Here is an 8020-nt window from a genome sequence, read left to right as displayed (position 1 = left end):
CACTTCCATCAGAGATTTAGTTCTTTGTTTACCACTGTTTTGTGGTACCTCATACTCTCAGCAAATGCTGACTCAGTATGAAATGCAGAGTTTCATTGAATATGATAGTACAATAGATACTTATATTACAAATGAGATTTTGTCGCTGTGACTGAGATTTCCTCAAATACCCATATGATCTTAATGCAAAAAACCCATAACCCAATAGAAAGGGAATGTGTAACTTTCTAAACCGCTTGCAAGGTTTTTGTTTGCAGCCAGATTATCACACAATGCTTACACAATTGAGAGTTAAGTGTTTTTAATAATTTCCTTTTGCTGATGATGTAATCTCCTCTTCTGCTTTTATAGTGAGTCCTTGCGACTGAAACCCAAGTGCTGGGAGTTCGTGTCCTCACAGAAGTCCCACAGCAGAACTGTGCTTCAGGAGAGCAGGTCCTGGGCACACAAGGTAATGTTGAATTCCTGACATAGTTCCATTGAGCTGTTGCAGAGGATGAAGGAGCTAGAACAAAGTGAAACATTTCTTCCCTAGTTAGCATGTGAGGGGATGTTTGTTTATACTCTGTCCTTTGATCAAATTTTGAAAAACAGAGCAGTAGATTAATTTCAAATAAAAAAGGAGGAATGTTCCAGGTAAAGTCAATTCTTACTCCTGAGTTACTGTTTTAAGTGATGATAATAAACAACCTTCTGTTCTGATGTTTTTGGCAATGTCACAGAGCCAAAATATCCGCAACGTGTATTTTCCTTGAAGTTTATGAACATCTGATGCCTTGGGTACGTATGAAGAAAATAAGTTCACTGTGTCCATATTGCAATATCTAACTTTCTTTCCAAGGTCATTTTTCCGAGTATGTTTTTCAAAAGATTGTATGTGCAAATGGCTTTGGCACTAGCATTAGCAGTTTTAAAATTTGTTTTCACAAACCTCCACAAAAATATGGCAACAGAGATAAAAACGCCGGGCAGAGGCAGAAGGAATAGGAATGATCCCTGTGATTGAATAAGGCTGAACTTTACTTCAGTCTGTCCGGCCTCTCACAGTTACGTTCCCATCCCCGTGAGATCAGAGCTCCTCGCAGTCAGTAGGTATTTGTCTGCACAGGCGACTGAGATACACAGAGTTACTCATTTACAGAGGCAAGGTTCAGAGCTAGACAGGAAACAACAGAGTGGAGACTGCGGGTTCCTTATGGAGAAATGGCAGGTTCCAGAGTTAAACTGCACGAAGCCTCATAATTCCTGGGCAAAGCAGTGAGAAGAGACCTTAACGGTGTCAGATAGATCTTCACAGGATGTGTGTGGGGAGGGGGAATTTGTGTTCTTTTTTTTTTTTTTTTTTTTTTTTTTAAAAAAGGGGGGTTGTAGGAGAGTAAATATGCAGCTGTCCTCTCTACCTTTTCTAATTGTCCTTTCCAGACAGTAGGTCAGAATGATACATGTTCAGGAAAGGTCTCCCATTAATCTGAAAGAACTGGATCTGGCCTTGGCCTCTAATTTCATTACAAGTAATGGATGTCTTAAAAAATGTAGGTGCTTGAAGGCTTTAAAAAAAAAAAAATCACATTTTTGAATTGCAAAAGGCACAAAATCATTTGGATCACCTGTATTCAAAGACCCCGAGGGTTTTATCCCATGATGGCTGTGTGTCCTGGTTTCAGCTTTGGCAATACGAGAGTGAGAACCAAAGGCAGCTGAAATGAAAACAGTTTCAGAATCATGTTAGAGTTTAACATGAACAGACTCCAAGTCAATACCACAGAGTTTTTCTGGCATTTGGGGGAAAGGGGGTGAGGGAACAGAAGAGAGAGTTGATTTCCAGTCTTCAAATTCTTGCTAGGGAGTAAAAAACTTTCAATTAAGAAACAAGTTCATACTGCTCTTGTGAAGCCTTTTCTAAGGTTTTTTAGGTTTTGCTAGTAATGCAGAACAAATTTTCTTTTGTACCTCATTCTGTCTCCTTCAGTCTGTCTGTCCACCCAGAATGCCCCAGGCTTCTGTATTTGGCTGTGGCAACAGTTTTGCCTCTCGATCCTATGGGCCGTGTACCCACGTCTGCATCCTTCTTGCAATGTTTCTTTTACACCTGCAGACGCTTCTTTCTCCTTACACATCTTCAGAATCTGACTAATCCTTTGCCAGTGTTCAAAGATCATCAGAGGAACTGACAAAGGGATCATTGTTCCCTTTTTTTAATCTCCACCTGAATATGACTTAACTGCTTTCCGCTAAAAATTCTGCAAGAGGTGAGGAGGTAATAGGTTCAAGAAGTGCCACTGAGTTCAGAAGCTTTACAGAAATAATTAGTGCTGGAAATTGCAAATTCTAATTTAGCCTCCTTTAATGTGCTAATAGCTAGGCTGTGCCCCCGTACTTTGCCCGGGGGCAGAAGGTGGAGTTCAGCTCTTCTGTCCTGAGTGGGCAGAGAGCAGGAACCTGCCATGTCTGCCGTAACCTGCTCCTCCCCGCCTGAGCCAACGCCGCTCCGCCGTCACCCCACTCTGCCCTGCGAGCGTCAGTACTGGCACAGGGCGTGTGTGTCTTGGCCTCGGGTCCCAGTGGTGTTTGAGGGGCGAAATAATGATGACAGAGCAAAACCAAACTGTATTCAGTGCCTGGTTTATTGTTCAAGGCGAGTAAGGAACCCCAGGTCAGACTGAGTACTTTTGTCTCACCTCTGGTTATCGCTGAGCGTGACTTTAGTATGGTAGGAGGATAAATGGGGAAGAAGCCTGGGTTCGATTGGCATTTGAAATACAAATGCAACTGCAGACTTGTAAAAAGTATCTTTCAAAAAATCCACACAACTTTATGCTAAAGCGTCATAGAAAAATTTACTTGATGTAATATTCACTTGTGCCTTAAAAATACAGTAATATTTTGGAGTCCTAAAAATCTCAAAGCTATCTCTAATTGCTTTGTCAAACAAAGTTAGCGTCAAAATGACAGGGATTAATGCTGCCAGGAGCCCTGTAAGTTACAGGGGCAGCGTTGGAGGCAGGGGCTGCCGCGGTGGGCACAGTGCCGTGTACCTGACACGCTTACAGGCGCCCTTCCACGGCCAGGCAGAGTTACGGCGGGCGCTGGTGGACCTCTGCCACCACGGGCTGGTTTTCACACAGCAGGACTTGCTGTTCTCCAGCTTCATCTTGCATCACTCTTTTTAAGTCACTCGGCTGCCTGTATTGGCGAGCGGTGGTTTGGGGGAAAATGAGATATTAACGGTATATTCCTGTGGGCTGCTGTGCGGCTGCCCTGCGCAGCTGTGCCGGAGGAGTGTGCAGCTCGCTGGGAGGAGACACTGGTCTGGGACCAAGGCAAGGCTTGACAGGGTGTGAAAGTAAGATTTAGCTGAGTAAGTGAGAAGAAAGAACCAGAGGTTTTCCAGGTACTTTCTTAAGCAACAAATGCATTACCTAAGGTCCTGAAGTGGGATGTGTAGACAGTTTAAGTCCTGTTGTAGCCTTTACATGTCCTTAGAGTCCCTGGTCTAGCAGAGGCAGTTACCTGCCTCAACACTTACTGTGCCTGACACTGAAATGGAACCTAGAAACCCATGCCCAATACCAGCAGGGAAATGAATTAAAACTTCGTAATGCTTACACCAAGCCTGTTCTATACGTGGGCTGTACAGGAACGCTGGCCTGCAAGAGCTGGCTGTGGCTTCACAGCTGTTTAAGTCACAATCACAAGATGAAATCAATGCTGTACCTACAGCTGCAGAAATTCCAGAAATTCCTGCTCCCGGTTGCCTGCAATGCAAATCAGGGTGTGAGCCCAGGAGAACCAGTGCTAATGCTAATCTCTCTCTCTGCTTCCTTCTAAAATGAGTGCTTGCTTTTCTTTAAAGAAGATGTGGTTTACCCTAAATTTATCAGAAAAGGCCAGGTAACTGGCTGATATAAACTGGCATAGCTCCACGGATGTCAACAAGCATTTAATTTCTGGGGTAATTTCTGCATTACTTGACAGGAGGGACTGCTACTTTATGATGGGCAGTGGAGCACATGGGTACTGAAGCATACACAGTAAGACATATTGTTTCCTAGTGCTTAAACTACAATATTGTATTTTAACAAGTTTGCATTGTCTTAATCATTGAATCCAGTCTTCTGGAACTCACGCTTAATGACCTTCTGAATATGTGTTAGCTACCTGGAATTAAAACTTCTCTGTTTTTCAAAGGTACTGTTGTTTGCACCTTTCCAAAATTCTGGCAAAATGTATGTGCCAGTAAACTCTACAGTCAGGGACTTGTCACAGTGCTTTTAGATCTCCAGATGTTTTGCTTATTTTCAAGTCCACCACATACACTGTAGTTTAATCAAGGAATAAACAGTTTTGGTTTTTTTCATCTGTCATCTCTTTATCCCTAGCTCTTGGTGAATGACTAGGGGATTTATGAGGCGCAGATGCAGCCCTCGGCTCTGGTGACAAGATTATATATAGTGTGGTGCAAAAACTAGAACCCTGGCTGCAAATGCCATGCAGTTGTTACAGTCATGTGCCATTTTTCTGAAGCAGTCTGTAATACAAACTCCTCTTCGATTTCTAGCACATCACTGGGCTTACAAATATTTCTGAGGTTAAAAATAAGATGAACAGCTCTGTCTAGTGGCAATTTCAATAACTACATCAGAAGGTCATTATTTCGAACAGAATTCAGCCCATATGTGTTGAATCAAGTGAGTTTAAAAATAGCTGGTTGGCTTGCTTTTACACATGGCAACTGCTCCAAGTACTTCTGGAGAGACACGGGATAAACATGTGAGGCCATATTCTGCCATGAGTTTTCTGCTAGTTCTTTTAAGAGATTTGCTGCCTTTATTTAATTTTCACCAAAAGCAATAAAAATCCCTGACACTTTGCCGTTCCTAAAGCTGTGGTTGTAATCTGCAAGGCCCTGCACTTTCCCTCCCCACTAAAGTATTCAGTGCTGGATGTTCAGAATCCATCTCACGCTCTCAAGCCTGTCGTACTGCACTGGAAGCCTCGCAGGACCAGATGTCATTTGGGTTTGGGTTTGGTGCAAGTTCCATGATACCTCCCTATGTAGTTCTTAACAAAACTACATAACTGGGTGAATTATTCTGGACCCTGCCAGAAACTGGGGGTGGGGGATCCCCCACTTGACCAGTTTAAGCCTGGGAAGGTCCTGTTTCAGACCATTGCTGACCAACTCCCCGTTTTGGGCTGTCTGTGTGCTCCCCTGATGCGGAAAGCATAAATCATTTTTAGTAAGGTTAAAGCAGCATTCCTGCGTTCTCTGTGTGCCACAGGTCAGGAGCTGAGGTGTCTCCGCTGCTGGGATGGAAGGTGCTGCCCGGCGGGTGGGAGCAGCCACAGGACCCGCCGGTGGCATCTTCACCCCATCCCTTCTTCTCCCAGCCCAGCCACCGGCTCAGGGCAACTGGCACCCAGGGGGTGCAGGAGTGTGATGGGAACAGGGCTGCCTTTGGCTGCCTGTGGATACGGGGGTGAAAAACCCCAGTTAAATTATCTCTGGGCTGTTTGTTTTATACAGTGAGTAGTACACGTATCTGATGATACTGTGTGTCCTTCACCATAGCCCTGTGGAGAGAAGAAAATTCTAAAACACTGTAAAAATTCTAAATCATATTTTCTCCAAAATGCCACAAAAAGGTGTTTTTTTCCCCCTGAAATACCAAAATCATTTATAAAAAGTTCAAAGAATTTCATTTAACCTCATGATTTTGGTACCATAAAATGCATTGTATGATGTATGAAATGGGACCAAAACCATACAAATCAGCTGGTGGCTATTCTGTTAACAATTTGGGGTTTTCTGTCTCAAAGGATGCTTCTGTAAATTTGTAGCAGCCTAGTGAGACACACCCATAGATACTGCTGCTTGTCATCTGTGCTAGATCACTGTTCTGTTTAAGAATATGGGTCCTGTGGGGAAAAAAAAGGCAAAGTGCAAGCTAGTTCAGGTGAACCTTTGAGAGACATTTGAAACTGCCAGAGAACTAAGGTCATACCTGTGGGCGACTTCAAATGGCAAGAAAAGCAAAAATTCTTTTTCTATAGCATGCTTATTGAATATTTACAGGTTTTCTGTAGTGTGCAAAGCCGTTCTACAGTGCTCATTTAGATTGTTCCTGTGTCTCAATTTTCTATAGATTTTGACTGTGTCTCAGTTTTCACGGTATTACATTGTAATAAAACACTTTCAGAGCTCTGCAAGCTTTAGATAAAAGATATTTTCATTAATAAATTCTTACATACAAGTTAGGAAAACAATGAGCTTGTACAGAAAGATCAGTCATTGAACGGCTCATCTCTGTTAATAAGTTAAATGTGAGAGGTGATCTTTTTTCTTCTTCTTCTAGTGATTTATTCCTTCACATGGCTGAAATTATACTGGTATAAATGGGCCTAGACAAACAGAACTTACTCCTCAGTTGAAGGTAATTCTACTGATACAAGCACTTTCACGCCATTAGGTTGCAGAAATTTTCCCTGACCTTTCACTGCGTGAAATATTCCAACACAGTCAAAACAGAGAAACCTTTGAGAACTGCATGGGAAAAGCAGCCTCTTCTACTTCGTGCCTCTGGATTTCTGTGTGGAGGGTTTTATCTGAGGTGTTACTGTGTGTGGTCATCTTGTCTGGTGACCTGTTAATAACGAGGCTAATTCCAGCACGGTTAGATAATACCTCGGTGCCAGTCAGCGGCAAGGCAGGGTGATGGTGATAACCCTCTTCCCTTCGGAGTTTGCGCCTCAGGTTTTGTTCAGGGTGGCACAAAGGCAAGTGGCTGCTGTGCCACTCGATGGAAGATGAAAGGGGACAGCAAATGCTTACTTCATTTGCAGATGACCTGGATATCCCAAGTTTTTGGGTGCAAACACTATTAGCTTAAGTATCATGAGGTCCAGTTAAAGAAACATGCTGGACCCAGCAGCTGGTTAAAATCCATCTGAGCTCTAATAGATGGCTCGGACTGCAGCATTTAGCACTGCGTTAGGTGCTACCTCTGGAGTAGAGTGTATTGAGCAGATACTCCTTGCACTCCGGCCTTAGCAGTTCCCAGGTGCTAAGGTGTTATCTCCGGTCTGTAAAGTTATAGCAGCCTGACGCCCACCTACTGGGTCTTGCTTTTCCTGCTCTGTCATACCGAGTTGTGTGCTCATCAAGATGAGAGGTTTTGGAAACCTGGAGCCAGCCCACCTGCCCTCCTCCACACCCACCCACTCCTTCTTATCTGCTTTAACTGATTCTTAGAGAATGATTCAAAGCATACTTGTACTTCAGGTGTCGATGGTAAAAAAATACCTTTCTATCAAAAGGGAAAATGGGTGTGAAGGGAGAAGTTCGTGAAGTTGTTGGCATTATAATTGAGTTGTGTATTTGTGTTGTACATATGCATATGCATCTGTGCACAGTGCTGCCTAGAGCTGAGACTACAACTGTCTGTATTAATTGTGGTAAATCAAAATAAGTAAGCACAAAGAGAAGGCATAAAGCATTTCCGGGTAGAGTTTAGAGCTAAAGAGCAGATGCTGCATAGATTGCAAAACAAGTAGCACAATCCTTTTATATTTAAAACTCTGTTGAAACAAGGAGTCTGCTTTTTTCTAGGCAGGCAAGGCTTTATTTCTTAATCATGGCAAGCAGGTAGAGACAGAAATAAAGCTGTGACTAGCTGAGAGAGTCACGTGCAGCAGAACTTTAATGTGAAGTCTAAACTTGCACGTTTGTCTGACATCTCCAATGAAGCCAACAGAATTTTATAAAAGGAATGCATTCTTGTTAAATCTGTCTCCTCCCTTGCAACACCTCCACTCAGCAACATAGCCTGCAGCCTTGGCTCGCTTTTTTGCATAAGGAAAGACTGAAGATAAGGAGAAAGAAACGATAATAGAAACCTGCAGTTTGCAAAGTGCCCTGCCCAGAGAGAAGTCTGGACTTTGATTCGATTGCTGTCTCTGGCCTGTTTGCTTTATCCCAGTTCTCTGCAAGAGCTGTTCACTGTGTGCCCCAGCACTTCGA

General features: G+C 43.2%; 1 protein-coding gene across 1 annotated transcript in view; it reads left to right on the top strand.

Moving 5' to 3' along the window:
- Positions 1-366: 366 nt before the first annotated feature.
- ARHGEF26 (Rho guanine nucleotide exchange factor 26) overlaps positions 367-8020 on the top strand; it is an 81656-nt gene continuing 74002 nt past the window's right edge. Inside the window, exon 1 of the mRNA XM_074834412.1 lies at positions 367-451. The gene's annotated coding sequence lies outside the window, so the exon portion shown is untranslated. The remainder of the gene's footprint in view (positions 452-8020) is intronic.

The sequence above is a fragment of the Strix aluco genome, chromosome 9, assembly GCF_031877795.1.
Source record: "Strix aluco isolate bStrAlu1 chromosome 9, bStrAlu1.hap1, whole genome shotgun sequence".
NCBI classification, from domain to species: Eukaryota; Metazoa; Chordata; class Aves; order Strigiformes; family Strigidae; genus Strix; species Strix aluco.
This window is presented reverse-complemented; position numbering and strand designations above follow the sequence as displayed.